The sequence below is a fragment of the Marmota monax genome, unplaced genomic scaffold (assembly GCF_021218885.2).
Source record: "Marmota monax isolate L192 unplaced genomic scaffold, Marmota_monax_Labrador192_F-V1.1 WCK01_AAM20220418_F8-fsc00001, whole genome shotgun sequence".
Lineage (NCBI taxonomy): Eukaryota > Metazoa > Chordata > Mammalia > Rodentia > Sciuridae > Marmota > Marmota monax.
In genome coordinates this window covers 56051835-56068651 of record NW_026693777.1, presented here as the reverse complement: position 1 = coordinate 56068651, position 16817 = coordinate 56051835, and the positions used below count along the sequence as shown (strand labels likewise).

Here is a 16817-nt window from a genome sequence, read left to right as displayed (position 1 = left end):
CTGTCAATAGTACTGAGGCTGAGAAATCCTGCATTAAAATCACTGAAACTCTTTGGCTTGCATTTTCTCAAGTTACACATTCTCTCTGTCATAGTTAACTAAACCTAGCTCTACCATTGTGGTCTTTCTAACCTGTCCCTCACCCCAATCGGGCTCAGGTATCTTGTATATTTTTAAAAAATCTCTGCAGGGGATGATGATGAGCAGTGGGGTTTGAGAACCACTTTCCTCAGGGATCATGTGAAATGAGGTACTTGGTGGTGCCAGATTTGCCACAGAAGAGTGGACCTGGTGGAGAAGCCTAGCACTAGGAAGTGAGAGGCTGGCCTGCAATGCCTGTCTTTGTGTGATTCCACAAGTGCAGAAGCCTGCCAGAGAGACCACAGTGGGCACCTGAAGGATTACACAGGGGTGCTCTGGGCTGACTAGGGACTGAATTCCCAGCTGACCCCCATACCCTATGCCAGAGGTGTCATGAAAATAAAAGTTAAGATTGGACAGGGCTGGGGATTTGGCTCAGTGGTAGAGTACTCGTCTAGCATGTGCCAGGCCCTGGATTCAGTCCCCAGCACTGAAAACAACAAAACTGGACAATTTCTTTACGAACACCCCATTTCCTGCTTACTTAGAGCTTCTCTCAGAGTTTGAAAGTCAGAAACAAAAAAACTCCATGTGACTCATCATCCTATTTTGCCACCCAGATAAGGAAACCTCATTTCTTACACTTGCTGGATTGAAGAGCTGGTAAGGGGCCTTTGAAACCCTATGGCCCAGGTCCTCCTCTATCTCCCAAGTTCAGAACTAGCCATGGAGCCCAGGCCACATGGCTGACTGATGGCAGGGAAGGTTCCTGGAGGCCATTCTGCTGGTTTCCTGCTGCATTCTTTTTATGCCCCTATGCTAATATTTCTTGATGATAATCAATTTAAGGTGGGTAATCCAAAACTGTGTTGTTTTATTGCTTAAAGGAAGTGGCTTTTAGATGGAACTTTACTAGTGATCAATGGGTCTTTGTCATGAGGGTATTGTCATTAACATTGATCCAACACATTGTATTCCACAATGAATAAAAATAAATTCACCAGTTATACACTTTCATCAGTGGCAGTTCACTGAGTCCTTGTGTGTCACTTGGTAGTCATATGCTGGGCAATCACAAGTTCATTTCCAATCTTTTTTTTTTTTAATATTTATTTTTTAGTTTTAGGTGGACACAATATCTTTATTTTTTATTTTTTTTATTTTTATGTGGTGCTGAGAATCGAGCCCAGTGCCTCACGCATGCTAGGCGAGTGCGCTACCACTTGAGTCACATCCCCAGCCCCTCATTTCCAGTCTTAATGTCTCATATCTATAACACTCAAATCACACATACTTCACACAATGGTATATAAACAGGTCACAGAAAAACTAAGAAAGGATTAAGGCCACCAGCCGCAGGGTTACAGGATGCTGTGCCAAGAGCACAGGCAGATAGAGAGAGAGAGAGATAAATGCTGAGTCAAAGAGTCACTGTAGGTAGTCAGATAAGGATTTTAACAAACCAGTTCCACAGAATTGTCAAGGCACAGGTTCCATACAGACAGCAGTTTCAGTTTCAGAGTATCAACTTGGAGTGGGCCATGTGTGGTCATCACAGGTAGGAGAAACCACACTTTGTCCCGATGGGAACAGGAAATTCGAGTTGTTGCTGTGGCAATTTTTAGGGGCAAGGCCTATGATAAGTGACCAGGTGATGGGGTCAGGGTGCCACTGTGTTCAATCTCAGGAGGCTCTTTCTATGGGTCTTGAGTGAGGGGCTCTCATCTGGTAAGGTTGATAAGCTCCTGTGTCTGGTGTTCCTGATATGATCTGGGATGCCCATGTGTCCAGGTACTCCTTTATTTGGTTTGATAAATTGGCATGTATAAGTTATTTATCAATTTGTGCCTTATGGTGGTGTTGGGCAGATGGTGATTGTTGGAGTCATTCTGCCCTGGCACATGTACTCAAAATGGCAAACTACTGCTTTATAAAGTGGAGTAACTCAGGTTTAGGCACAGCTTTAAAATTTCAGTTTTATACATCTGAGAGTAATTTAGAGCAATGCACAATCTGTTCTCCACAGTCTTCCTTGGACCCTTCTGAAATATCACAGAAATGAACAACTATATTGTGATTTTTTACCTTTGTTAAAGCAAGGAGTCCAGAAATATCTAAGTGCCTGCCACGATGGTTCCTTGGTAACATTCAGATTTAATTTCACGTCACACCACAAAGATGTCTTCCTGATCACTCTGTTGAAAGTACTTTCCAGTCACTCTCTGTCCTATCATTGTGTGGTGTTATCATAGCACTTATTACTATTTAAATTATTTTATATTTATGTTCACCAGCTTATTGTCTGTCTCTTCCTAATATAGTCTCTATATGAGGATGGAGGCTTTGCTTTGTAAACTACCATTTTCTGAGTACCTAGAATAACATCTGGAACATGGCTAAGTTAATAATGAATGAATGAATGAATGAATGAATGAATAAGAAAACAGTTGTTTAGAGAAGGCCATATATATTCAGTCATATATAAGACATATTTTCTCCTACACATTGATTTTTAAAAAAATATATATTTTTTTAGTTGTAGTTGGACATAATACCTTTATTCCATCCATTTATGTTTATGTGGTGCTGAGGATCGAACCCAGGGCCCCGAGAGTGCTAGGCGAGCTGCTGAGCCACAATCCCAGCCCCTCCTACATATTGAATTTTGATTTATTTTTTAAAACTAAACCAAGAATATTAATTTGTTGATACATGAGAAATGAAACTGTGTAAGCAGACTAGAATCTTTTGTCTGAGGACTAGGATACTTGTTTCATGTTAAAAAAACTTCATGTGATGCAAATGTAAAGGAGGAAGGCCACTTATAGGTGCCAGCTCAGGGCACCGGGAACTTAAAAATCAAAACTACCCAAGGCTTTCATGCTGAAAGAAGCCTGAAAGATCACCATGTTACGTCCCATAGGGAGTTTTTATTTAAAACATATCTCCAAAAAACACATATTTTCAGTTTCTCCTTTGGAAATTCTAATGTGTTAGGTGTGGGGTTTATGGCTTAGAATCCAGGTTTTATTTAAAATGCTACTCTAGTGATTGTGGGTACACATCCAGATATGGGGGCCAGTAACTGAGCCACCTCTACTTTTAGGTGAATAAACCGAGGCTCAAAGAGATTATGCTTTGCACTCAGGGTCTCGTAGCAAGTGAGAAGAAGGATAGAACTCAGATGTACCCATCCATTCTCTGTGTCTTTCAAAAAATATAGTAAGAAAGATTCTCTGGGGTAGAGGCAGCACAGCCTTGGTTTTAGAAATTGTTGGTTTATTACTTTTCTGTGTATTTACATGTAACTAACTAGTCTTGTGTCAAATAGGAAATACACACAGCATAGCTTTTTTTTTTTTGGAACTGGGGATTTAACTCAGGGGCACTCTACCACAAAGCCACATCTCCAGCACTATTTTGTATTTCACTTAGAGATAGAGTCTCACTGAACTGCTTAGCGCCTTGCTGTTGCTGAGACTGGCTTTGAACTGGCAATTCTCCTGTCTTAGCCTCCCCTGGGATTACAGGCCTGCACCACCTGGTCCCTGGCCATAGTTTTCTTTTTTGTTACAAAGTGTCAGATCAATTAGACACTGGATATTCAGGCTATAGAGTAAACCCCTCTACAAAGTGTGTGGGCCCAGCAACATCACACCACCTGGGAACTTGTTAGACATGCAGATTCTCAGCCCCACCCCAGACCTACTGTATTTGAAACTGGGGACCCAGAGTGTTTTAAAACCACCCAAGTGATTCTAATGCATGCGGAAACTTGAGATCCACCATCCACTGGTACCCAGTCATTGGTTCAACCTGCTGACCTTGGCCTTTGTAGTTGACAACTCATTAACACCAAGGCCTTAAGCTAGCCATCTGCTTTTCTTGGTAACATTTATTCAAAACATGAACAGTTTTTAAAGTCTTCATTAGAATGTGTGTAGGAGATGGGGAAGGGACTAATTACTATTGAGTCTCTGTCATATGTGAGGCTTTGTGCTTGAAGCTGTTACTTGTTATACCATTTATTTTTCACACCCATCCTGCTAGGTAGGTATTATCCCTATTTTACAGATTAGGAGCCTGAGGTTGGTAGAAGTTAAAAATGGGCTTCACCTAGGGATTATTTGCCTAGCTATAATTGTGCACTTGGCTGTTTGTTGTCTCCCTAGAATAGTGGCTCTCAAACCTTATGCATAACCTGGTGGCCCCTGGGAAATTTGTCATAAATTCAAATTCCCTAGGTCTTCTTTGCAGAGATCCTTATTCAGAAGCCGGGACCCAGGACTTTGGATTTTCATTAATACCCCAGGTGGGCATCAGGTCATACTTGGATCCATTTATACCTGTCCTAATTGGTTGACCAGATGACCCTCAAGCCTTCTCTGACGTTTTATGGGTCTCCTGGGGCTGGGGAGAAGACATATTGAGTGTGAGAGGAGGGAGCTTGGGGGCCTTTATAATGAAGTGAAGTCTTTCTATGCTTTGCTGTTTCTGCTGCCTTTTACAGGGGTCCCAGGCCATTTGGCTTTGGGTAACTGGTGGTCATTTCTATTATCTACCCCAAATTTTGTAACTATTCTCATAGCAATTTTGCCCTTGTGTTAGTGGTGTGCACAAATGTGAGTGACTTCTTCCAGGCTGTAATTAACATCTATGGACTGGGGGTGTGGCTCAAGCGGTGGATAGCATGCTTGCCTGGCATGTGTGGGGCGCTGGGTTCGATCCTCAGCACCACATAAAAATAAAATAAAGATGTTGTGTCCACCAAAAACTAAAAAATAAAATATTAAAAAATTCTCTCTCTCTCTCTCTCTAAAAAAAAATCTATGGAGTACTGAATGCTTCAGCTTTTGAGGTCAGAAATGGTGTTTTGTCTGTATGGTGATGAGGGTGCTTATTTTTCAGGGATAGGATTAACATTTAATGAATTATTTGGTGATCCATTAGAAGACTGAAGGATTTGGTGCCATTATGAGGGGGAGAAATTGAGGTACAAATTGTAAATAAATTTCAGATATGATGTTTGATATTTGATGTCCTTTGTGAGGTGGCATGCTAATTTCTGATCACAAGTTTAGAAGTAGCTACTGCAGTGAATACCCAAGGGCTTTCACAATGTAAAAAAGACATATATGCAAAGACAGAAACTTGCTAGGCCTTTGCCTAGTAGAGAAGTCAAACAATATTCAACTGTCAATTTTCTTTAATATGTCTTAGTCCCTGAAATAAATTGTGTGGGAAAATGATGGGAAAGAAATTCACAAAGGCAAATATTTTAGCCTTCTGGGACCCATCAAATATAAAGCAAGTTACAGGTTATCTTACTAAGAATTCTTTCTTTAACCACATAATATCAGAATTGATAATAGCAATTGGGTATAGCAGCTACAGGTACCAGTGTCAGGAATTATATAAACATTCTCTCTGAAGAGCTTTTCATAATAGATATTATCCTCCATTTTATGGTTGGTTCAACAAAGATCAGAAGGATTGAGTAATTTGCCTAGTCCTGGGTGGAGTTTCCAGATGCAGAGCGTTCAGTGCTACAACTCTGATGATCTCTGGTGTACTGGAATGGTTATCACCCTGAATGTCACCCAGCCTACTGATCCATGGTTGACATTAAGGAAGTAATCCCAATGGGTTCTGAGCAGACAGATGGCTAATAACCTGCCATCCTGCTTCACAGAGAGAGATCCTCAGAACATTCTTTGTGCCCATTTCCCCCCATTTCACACACTGTTCTCATAAGCTCGGTGATTTGGTTTCCAGGTAGCTTGTTAATGAGAAATAGCACACCAGAGAGGGCAGGACTTGTTCTGGAAAGGTACACTGATTTCTGTGGTGAGAGGGATTGCTGGTTGATAGCACAGGTGAGACAGGGAGAATGAAATGTAAATTCATCAAAAACATGAAATCAATATATTAGGAGCCACATATTACAGAGGCAAATGTACCTTGAAAATAGCTATTATTGATCCATCTACTTATGTGCCAAACATAGTTTTAGGCACTTATAGGCATTATTACATAGTTCAGTCTTTACAAAACAATCCTAACAATCCTATTATTATTCCACAGATGAGCTAACTGAGGCACAGAGGTTAAGTAATTTGCTCACAGTCACGTAGCCAGAGTGGTAAAACTGAGATTTAAAGGCAGTCTGTTTTGGTTCCACCCCCTCCATGCTTTCTTGTAGGAATTTTACAGTTTTTTTTTTTTGTGTGTGTGTGTATGTGTGTATGGGTGTGTGGTACTGGGGATTGAACTTAGGGGTGCTCTTTTTTATTTGAGATGGTCTCACTAAGTTGCTGAGGCTGACCTGGAACTTGTGATCTTTCTTCCTCAGCCATCCAAATTGCTGGGATTCCTGGTGTCTGCCACTAGCCCCATCCAGTTTCAGATTTTATGTGTAAGTTGATTTTTGTGTGTGTTGTGTAAGATAAAGGTCTAATTTAATTCTCTGCATTCTCAAGTTTCCCCAACACCATCAACTGAAGAGTCCATCTTTTCCCCATTATATGTTCTTGGTCCTCATATTGAAAATTATTTGACCATATAGGTGTGTTTATTTCTGGGCTTTTTGTTCTGTTCCATTAGTCTGTGTATTTTTTTTCTGGCATCATGCTGTTTTGATTACTATAGCTTTGTAATATAATTTGAAATCAAGAAGTGTGATGCCTCCTGCTTTGGTTTTTTTTTTGCTCAAAATTGCTTTGGCTATTTGGGGTCTTTTGTGGTTCCATATGAATTTTAGGATTTTTAAAATTTCTGTGAAAAATTCCATTGGAATTTTGACAAACTGCATTGAATCTATAGATCACTTTGGGTAGTATGGCTATTTAAACATTATTTCTCCAATCCATGGACATGGGATATCTTTCCATTTGTTAAGTCTACTTTAATTTCTTTCATCAGTTTTAGTTTTCTATATGTAGATCTTTCACTTTTGTGGTTAAATTTATACCTAAGTATTTTGTTTTATTTTATTTTATTGGTACTTGGGATTGAACCCAGGGGCACTTTACCACTGAGCTATATACCCAACCCTTTTTATTTTATCTTTTATTTTGAGACAGGTTCTTGCTTGGGACCTCATTAATTTAAAGAAACTGACCTTGAACTTGTGATCCTCTTGCCTCAGCCTCCCAAGTTGCTGGGATTATAGGCATGTACCACTGCACCCGGCTAAGTATTTTATTTTTTGATGTTATTGTAAATGAAATTGCTTTCTTAATTTCCTTTTCAGATAGTTCATTGTTAGTTAAAAATACTAATGACTTTTGTATTATTACTTTGTATCCTTCAACTTTACTAAATTCATTTATTAGTTCTGATAGGTTTTTTTTGGTAAAATCTTTAGCGCTTTCTATAAATAATGTCATGTCACCAACAAATAGAGATATTTTAATATTTTTCTTTTTTTGTTAGGATGCCTTTTATTTTAGTCTCTTGCTTAATTGCTCTGACTAGGACTTTCAGGACTATAGTGAAAGGAAGTGGCAAGAGTGGACTTTCTTGCCTTGTCTCAGATCTTAGAGGAAAAGCTTACAAGTTTGCACCACAGAGTGTGATATTAGCAATGGGTTTGTCAGATATGGCTTTTACTTGAGTGTCGAGGTATATTCCCTTTATCCCTAATCTGTTAAAGAGTGTTTATCATGAAGGAGTGTTGCATTTCTTAAAAAAATGCTATTTCTTTCTGTATTAAGATGATTGTATGGTTTTATTCTTCATTTTGTCAATGTAGTATATCATATTTATTGTTAGTTATATATGTAACCATCATTGTGTCCCAGGGATAAATTCTACATCATGATGAATAATTTTTTAAAAAATGTATTGTTGAATTTTGTTTGTTATTTTGTTGGGGATTTTTGCATCTATGCTTATTAAGGATATTGACCTGTAATGTTCTTTTTCTGGTAGTGTCCTTGTGTGACTTTGGCATTACTATAATGCTGACCTCATAATGATTTGAAAGCATTCCCTCCTCTTCAATTTTCTGGAAGAGTTTGAGAAAGATTGCAATTAATGCTTCTTTAATATTTGATAGAACTTACCAGTGAAGTCATTTAGTCTTGGGTTCTTATTTTTTGAGTTTTTGTTGTCTTCTTTTTTTTTTTTTTTGATTACTAATTTAGTCTCCTTACTCCTTATTAGTTTGTTCAAATTTTCTATTTTTTGATAGATTTGATGCATCATGAAATTGCTTCTTCTGGATTATGCTAATTGATGACACAGAGTTATAAATTTTGTGTCAAATATTTGTAAATTTTCCAATTTCCCTCCTGTTATTGACTTCTAGTTATCTAATAATTTTCTTATTGATTTTCTGTCTGGAGGACCTATCTATTGTTTAAATTGGGGCACTGAAATTCCCTATTATTACTGTATTGTCTGTTTCTCTCTTCAGTTTGGTTAATATTTGCTTTATGTATTTAGGTGCTCCAAAGTTGAGTGTATATACAGTTACAATTTTTATATCCTCTTGAAGAGTTGACTGCTGTATTTCTTTTTAATTACTTTCTCTTTCTCTTATGACTGTTTTTGACTTAAAGTCTATTCTGATATAAATATAGCCACCCTGCTTTCTTTTCATTTTCACTTGAATGAAATATCTTTTTCTATTCCTATACTTTCAATCTATGTTGCCCTTACATCTAAAGTGACTCTTTTGCAGGCAGCACATAGTTGGATCTCAGGTTTCAATTCATTCTATCAGTTTATGTCTTTTGATTGAAGTTCAATTCATTTACACTTTATTATTGATAAAGGACTTACTTTATTATTTATTTGCTCATTGTTTTCTGAGTGTTTTGTAGTTCTTTTGTTCCTTTCTCTTTGTCTTGGTGTGCTTAATAGCTTTTGAAGCAGAATTCCACCATTTCCTTTGTTTTGTGCCCCAACATTCCCCTCTCCAACTTCTCTCTCTCTCTCTCTCTGTCTCTCTCTCTCTTTCTCTGTATTACTGAGATTTGAGGAGGTAGATGTACCTATTCAGTTTCAGTATGCCACTATTTTTTTGGGGGGGTGGATGGTGCTGGGGATTGAACCTAGGGCTTTGTGCATGCAAGGTAAGCACTCTACCAACTGAGCTATATCCCTAGCCCGTCAGTATGACATCTTTATTCTGAAGTCTGAAAGCTATTTTAGAAAACTTTTAATGCAGAATTATCCTAAAATGTTTTTATTGCTTTAATGAGAAAACCTTTTGCACTCTGAAAAATATGTTGCTTCTGTTCAAAGTATAGTGGATCTAGGAATATCTGTATAACCTGGGCATCATCTGGGTGCTTGTTAGAAATACAGAATCTGGAGCCAGGTGCCGTGGTGTGTGCCTATAATCCTGGCACTTTGGGAGTCTGAGACAGGAGAATCATGAGTTCAAAGCCAGCCTAAGCAAAAGCAAGGCTTGCAAAGCAACTCAGTGAGACCCTGTCTTTAAATAAATATAAAATAGGGCTGGGGATGGGGATGTGGCTCAGTGTTTGAGTGCCCCAGTATCCTGCCCCTCCACAAAAAAAAAAAAAAAAAAAAAAAAAAAAATCTGGACTTCTTCACAGACATATTGAGTCAGAATTAACATCCCCAGGGGATTCTTATACACAATAAAGGCTGAAGTGCTAATATAAAACATTACTTAATTTCTACTATAACTAGAATAAACTAACTTTAATAATTCTGGGTTTAAAAATCTTGGTACATTTCCTTATTAAATTATTCTCCAAATTCTAGAGGTTACTGAGACATAATAGAGAAAATATGTAAGTTTTCATGAAAATGTACCCTTTTCCCCCTTTATAAACCATGCCTTTATATCTGAGTCAGCATCAGATGTTAGCCAAAAATTCTACTTCATTTACCTTGAGAGATGTCATACTGGTTTTGTCCAGTTTTTTGAGTTACTCACAGCTCTTGAAGTTTTGGTGTGATTTTATAGATTGGGCTGATTGAGTCTTCAGTCACTTTTGGGCTGCCAGAATGAGAGAGTAACTTCTCCTAGAGGCAAGGGATGGATCATTTAGTTATATGCTCAATGTCTTGTCTAATGATTAGTAAGTGCTCAAGATGTGACCGTGGGGTGAATGAATCAAAGATAAAGGTTTTCTACATTTTTGGTATTAAAATTTTCTTTGATTAACAACAATAACACAAAAGGTAAATAACATGCAATGTCTGCCTTGGAGATATTCCACAACTAACAAGGGAAACCCCAGAAATATGGATAATTATGGATAATTATGATACACCGGTGACCAGTTCCAGAAATAGTAAGCACAGAGAAGGGGCATCTAACTCAATATTGCTGGCAGAAGGAAAGTCATGGCTAAGTCTCTTGATGATCAGTTTGATGGGTTTAGAGCTGTGACTCTCACACTTTTCCATGTATCAGAATCACCTGGAGGGCTTGTTAAACCACAGACTGCTGCATCCCATGCTCAGAATTTCTAATTCAATTGAGTGGGCCCAAGAATGTGCATTTCTAACAAGTTCCTGGATGGGGCTGATGATACTAGTTTTGGGGCCAGATTTTGGGAACCACTGGCTTAGAGAATGACAAAAAATTCTGGTGGTTGTACTCTAGCAGCTCACAGACAGGAGACAAGGAATGATAGGAGGTTCTGGGAGCCATTAACAAATTTTATGGAACATAGTGATGGAATCCCATTGATCTTTTGAAAAGAGCAATTTTGGTGTGGGGTAGAGGATGAATCAGAGGTGGGGCCAGGTTTGGGACCCAAAACAAAATAAGTGGTTTATCATAGTCATCCAGACCAAAAATAATCAAAATCGGAATGAAGGTGAGAGCAGGAAAGACGCTTAGGACTTGGAGGCCAATTGGAAGTGGGAGGAGAAAGAGGGAGGAGTCACTGAGGGTCCTGGGATTTCTGGGTGTGTGCTGGGATTATTTCTGAAGACACAGGAAGAGAAGCAGGTCTTAAGCAGTGATGGGGAGAGAAGCAGGTCTTAAGCAGTGATGGGGAGAAAAGCAAGGGAGGTAAGTTGAGTGCATGTCATGTTGACTTTGAAAAGCTAGTGAGATATCTGGGAGGAATCCCGCAGACAGTTTTACTCACGGTTCTGGAGGCCAGGAGCAGCATCTGGTAAGTAATCTGCTCTTTGATCTCTGGTATTATTAGTTTGGATCAGTCACTGTATTTGTAAAAAAAAACAGTGCCAACAGAACCTTTAAGGGCCTTGACAACATGATAACTTTTCGAGTTGTTTTCTTAAGAAAACAAATGTAGTTTCTTGATTCAGAGGACAAATGAGATTTGGAACATTAGTCTTCTAACCCTGAAAGAGGTTAATAAAGCTGCCCTGTGTCTGAGAGCTCAGAGGAATTGGATTTTAGTAAGCTTGAAAGGGACAAAATCACTTGACTGGTCTGCAGGGCCATGTGAGGAACAGCTGAGACTAATTAGCCGGATTGTGGTTTTCTAACAGAGATGCCTGTCTTTGAAAGTTGATAGAGTGAACTGCTTTTCAAAAGGCTCCTTTGAGAAACGTTGATAAGCAGGCCATTTTGACTTTAACATTTCTCTTTGTCTTAACATTAGACAAAAAGTAATGAACAGGACATGTGATTAGAAGTTGTTAATTGTTGACCTGTTGGCAACTCCAGTCTCTAAAGTTTTAGAAAAACACAATAAACGGTTCTCTATCCTGTCAAGGTATGGTTTTGCATTTACTTATTTTTTTTTCCCTTGTAGTGGTTTTGAGCTCTGTCATGCCAATTTTCAGGTATTTAAACAATGTGCAATTTATCATAAATGTCATTGTATATATTGTCAGTGTTCTTTAACTATAGACTTCTTGATGTCTGTTCACTTTCTTGAGATTAGTTTGAAAAGTGCATTTGTAATGGCCAGCAAGTGGGTACAAATACCAAGTGCATTCTTTCTCTTTTCTTTTCCTTTGCTTTCATAAAGTCATACAAATTTGTATTCTCAGATAGCATGATGAGTAAGAGAGCTCACTAAATAATTGAATTGCTCTAAAAATCTTGACCATCCTCTGAAAAATGTATCCACAAAATTCAAGTATATTAGAATTTTATTTTTAATATTGTTAGTAGCTTTCAGCTTTCATGGAGAAATGTATGTATGTGTTTTAGTATAAGATGTATTTTTTCCATTTAAACACGCCTTCAAGTCATGGCAGTTTTGTTAGGTTTGGTTAGAGCATGTAGTCATGAAAGGAAAATCACATTTATTTTAGAGATATAGTGTGAAGAATTGGAAGAGTAAAAGGTGGGTGTGGTGCGTATGATGTGTGGTTTCAATACACAATTATCTTTTCTTGTGGGTATTGTATTAGTTTGCTATGGCTGTGGTAGCAAAATAACATAAACTAGATGGCTTTAACAACATAAATTTATTGTCTCATAGTTCAGGAACCTAGAAGTTCAAGATCAGAGGGCCGGACGGTTGATTCCTTCTGGGGCTGTGAGGAAGAATCTATTCCAGGCCTCTCTTCTTGGCTTGGAGATGACTGTCTTCTCTTTGTCTTCTCCTGTCATCTTCCCTCTACTGATGTAGTTCAAATTTCCTCTTCTTGTAAGGAAAACAGTCATGTTGGTTTAGGACCCACCCTACTGACCTCTTTTCAATTTGATTACCTCTATAAAGGTCCCAGCTCCAAAAAAGGTTAAATTGTGAGGTACTGGGAGTTAGGACTTTAAGGTGACAATTTTGGGCAAACACAATTCAACCCATTTGAAAATTTTTTTTTGGCAAAAATAACTCAATCCATAAAAGATATGTTTGAAAATTTTCTTAATATGACGTTCAAATTTTGCCTTCTAATGGATGCAATAAATATCTACTAAGCCAAGTACCTAGAATGTGCTGGATATTAATTGTGTAAAGATGAATAAGACATGGTCTTGCCCACTATCCCAGGGTTTAATCCAACATGTGAATCCAGCTGAATGTGTATGTATTTACTTTTTGCTTCTGTTGAGTTGCGGCTGCTCTCCTAATTGTGTGTCCCTGGAGGTACAATCAGGTCCGTGGCACGTGGACAGCTTAATATCCCATAAGAAGCATGTGGAAAGGCTCCCTTGCCCTGAGTGTGTCCAAGCATAAGTTAAGGAGTGGGAGGATTCTTAAGTTCATCTGGTCCCGGCTTCTCCCTTTACAGATGAAGCATTTGAGGCTTGTAAGTACTAAAGTCATTTGGCTGGTTACTGTCGGTGCCTAGCCATCCTGCTGGTGTCCTGGCCTCCACTTCAATGTGTTGACCAATATGTCATCTGGTTTTCTTTGACACAAGCCCATGCTTTTTACCTTGGAGTGAACCCAGAGCTCCACCAGAAATGTGGATCTTAACTGCCACAAAGAAAAAAACTGTAAATTTTGGGGAGAAGTGTTTATTCATGAGGGTGTCTCACACCTAGAATGTCCAGGTTGATTTAATGTATTTTCAGGGAATTAACCCCCATCTTGGTTGCTTTCTCTTTTATCATGTTCTCTTGTCCCTTCGAGGACTGTTGTTCAGTGATCTTGCAGCCATTAGCAACTTTATTTTTCTTTCTTTCTTGCGGCTGCCGCTACCCACAAGACAGGAACTGTGACTAAAAAGGAACGTGCTGATGAGACCATGCTGGCCAGCAGGGTGGCACCATGGCAACCAGGGCCTGCCTGTCAGCAGGTCCTGCCAGCCCGGGGCTGTCTCTCTCTCTCTCTCTCTCTCTCTCTCTCTCTGCTATTTCAGCTTCTGTTCTCTCCAGACCTTCAGAACCTGAGTGTTCCACAGGAAATGGTGCCCCTACCAGCCCTCACTCCACTTCTGTTTTCTCTTCTCAGGATTAAAGCTTCCTGCGATATCTGTCCATCTTTTGCTGTTATTCCTTTCTTCCTCCCTCTGAACTTGGTTGATTTAGAGCCAGAGCTCAGGGCACAGACAACATGATAACTGATGAGTCATTTGAAGCCCATTAAAAACCAAAACTAATCCTGGCAGGAACCATTATTTATTTGCACATTTATTCCCCCCAACCTTGCAGTGCTGGGCATCTATCCCAGGGCCTCACATACTAGGCAAGCGCTGTACCTCTGATCTATGGCCTGTCTCCTTTTTTTTTTTTTTTGGCTCTTTGTAGTGGGCTCTGCCTTCTGTACTCTTGATACTGCTGCAGCATGGCTGAATGCTGCTCTGGGGCAGCAGAGATTCCCTGGCAGCTGCTGGGAACCAGGGAGGAATGAGTAACTGGTGAGGTGGGGGTGCTGCTTGAGGGATGAGCCTGCATTGCTGCTTCTTTGGAGGCAGGAGTCGCTTTGTTCAAACATGGGCATAAATTATTCTTCCAAGAGCTGAGAGCACTGATTGTTTTGTTTGTTTTTCTTTGTCTTCCCCATTTCATATCTTACCAGGCTTCTCTTCCTGTGATGAAATCTGAGCAGGAATCCTTTAGCTGGATTCATCTCCCAGCAAATTGTGAATGGATCCCCTGTTTTCACAAAGAGACAGTGCAAACTGTGTTCACCTGGAATCTCTGTGTTGTGGTGAGCCACTCAGCCCAGGGACTCTCACTATTTAAAAATCTCTTTCCCAGAAAATCTCTTTCTTCAGATCTCTCTTGCTGCTCCTCAAGTTTTGCCTCTTTCTTCACTCTAAGTGTGTATATCTTCTCTCCCATGGCCTTGGGACATAGAACTGTGTAAATGACCCATTTCCTTATTTACTCTTTTGAGCTTTAGTTCAGTTTAGTTCAGTCCCAGATGCCAAATACAATTCCCATGTGGGTTATGTCTACATAATATAATGCAGTATTTGAGAGTTGCCTGAGTTCATATCTTGTTTCTGTCATTTACTGGCTATGTGACCTTGGACAAGTTACTTAATCTTTTGTGTATCAATTTTCTCATCAATAGATTAGGCACCTTTAGGCTCATTGTAAAGACTGCAGTGTTAGTACTTTAAAAGGCTTAGAAAATGCTTAGTAAGGGTTAGCTGTGATAATAATGGTCTTCTCAAACCATCTTTTCTTCTCTGAGTTGATAATACCATTAACTCAGTTATTAAACTGGAAGTCTTAGTTATCTTTAAGTTCTGTACTCAGTTAAGACATTATATTGATTTCTGCCTCCTGAATATATCATGAATTAATCCCTTTCTCATCCTCCCTACTGTCACTGACAATTGAAACCCTCACCATCTCTTCTCTTATGTCTCAGTCACTTTGAACTACGGTAACAAAGCACTGCAGACTGGATGACTTATATACAGTAGACATTTGTTCCTCATGTTCTGGAGACCGGAAGTCTGAGATTGGGGTGCCAGCGTGGTCAGGTGCTGGTGAGGGATCTCTTTCAGTTGCAGACTCCCAGCTTCTTATATCCTTATATGACAGAAAGAGCAAACAGATTCTCTGACCTCTTTTTATGGAAATCCCATTCATGAGGGCTTCGCCCTCATGACCTAATGGTCTCTCCAAGGTCCATGTCCTAATACTATCAAAAAAGTCAGTACATGACTTTGAGGGCGACACAACATCAGTCCATATAACACCATGTGCTTCAGATGCTCTTTATGTTCCCAGTCTGTGGCTGGCTGCCAGGCATAGATCTCATGTTCCTCTCCTACATAAAAGCCTATGGTGGCTTTCCATTGCCCAGAGAATAGCTCAGACTTGTAGTGCCATCTAAGAGTCCTTTTAGGCCAAGGTTCCAAACACTGTTCCATCTCTTTAGCCCCTGTTCTGGACACACGCTCCTCCACCTCCACACGCCATGTTAATCACATCCATCTCTGAGAACCTCTTGATGCACTCTAAGTAACCGTTGGATTCTTGTAAGTCTAAACATAACCCCCCTTGCACCCACCCACCCTATCTATCCATCAGCCTCACGTGTACTCCCTTCTCAATGGCTTTTCAACCCAGTCTGTCTTTTTACTTGAACATCAGACATCTCTTGCCAAATTCCATCAAAGATCAGTCACACTTTTAAGATGAACATCAATGATCATTTTGCTTATAATTTCTGTTATCTTTAAAGGATAATGCTTATTTAACTGACATGTGAGTTAAAGCCCTTCCCCACATTATCTTGTGGACTATATAAAATTTGTTCATTCACCTCTGTCACATGTTCTTCTCTGTGTGTAGATGCTCATGTTCTTCTTTTAGTCCTTGGCCCAGAGGGGCCTCTGTGAAGTCTCTGATTCCCTGCTTAGGCCGAGCGGGCTCCTCCTCCTTCCTCTGGCTCTGCTTCCCAGCCCTCTCACTTCCCAAAGTTTTTTTTTTTTTTTTTTTTTAAATTAGTTTTTTGAATTTTTAAAAAATTTATTTATTGATTTTAGGTGTAGATGGACACAACACAATGCCTTTATTTTTATTTGGTGCTGAGGATCGAACCCGGGTCCCTCCTGTGTGAGGCGAGCGCTCTACTGCTGAGCCACAATCCCAGCCCCTCCCAAGGTTTTATGCACACTTTTGTTAAGGTTCATTGTTCGTTTCCATGCAGAGTGCACATACTGGGCTGCTGCTCTTCTAGAGCAACGATGGCCTTGGGGCTCACTGTAGTGAGGAGTGCAAGTGTTCAGTGCTGGCTTGTTTATTTACTGCATTGTTTAACTGATGTGCTTCTGAGCCGCTGTCTCAATTTCAATCACTCAGGCTGTCTCAGTTCAGTGGCTTCTAGGTTCACTGGTGTAGCTTTTTATCATTGATGGAAACCACATATCAAACTTCATTTAAAATTACTGTCAGCTTCTGGATTGGT

General features: G+C 39.5%; 1 protein-coding gene across 7 annotated transcripts in view; it reads left to right on the top strand.

The window, feature by feature from the left end:
• The window catches only part of Rab27a (RAB27A, member RAS oncogene family), a 78129-nt gene that overhangs the window by 5293 nt on the left and 56019 nt on the right, over window positions 1-16817 (top strand). Inside the window, exons 2-3 of one of the 7 annotated variants that reach the window (XM_058584815.1) lie at window positions 6434-6496; window positions 7164-7252. The exons of 2 other annotated variants lie outside the window; for them this stretch is intronic. The gene's annotated coding sequence lies outside the window, so the exon portion shown is untranslated. Of the gene's footprint in view, window positions 1-6433; window positions 6497-7163; window positions 7253-11008; window positions 11087-11171; window positions 11193-16817 lie in introns of those variants that run through there. 4 more of the 7 variants (XM_046461605.2, XM_058584816.1, XM_058584817.1 and 1 more) reach the window with 4 other exon arrangements.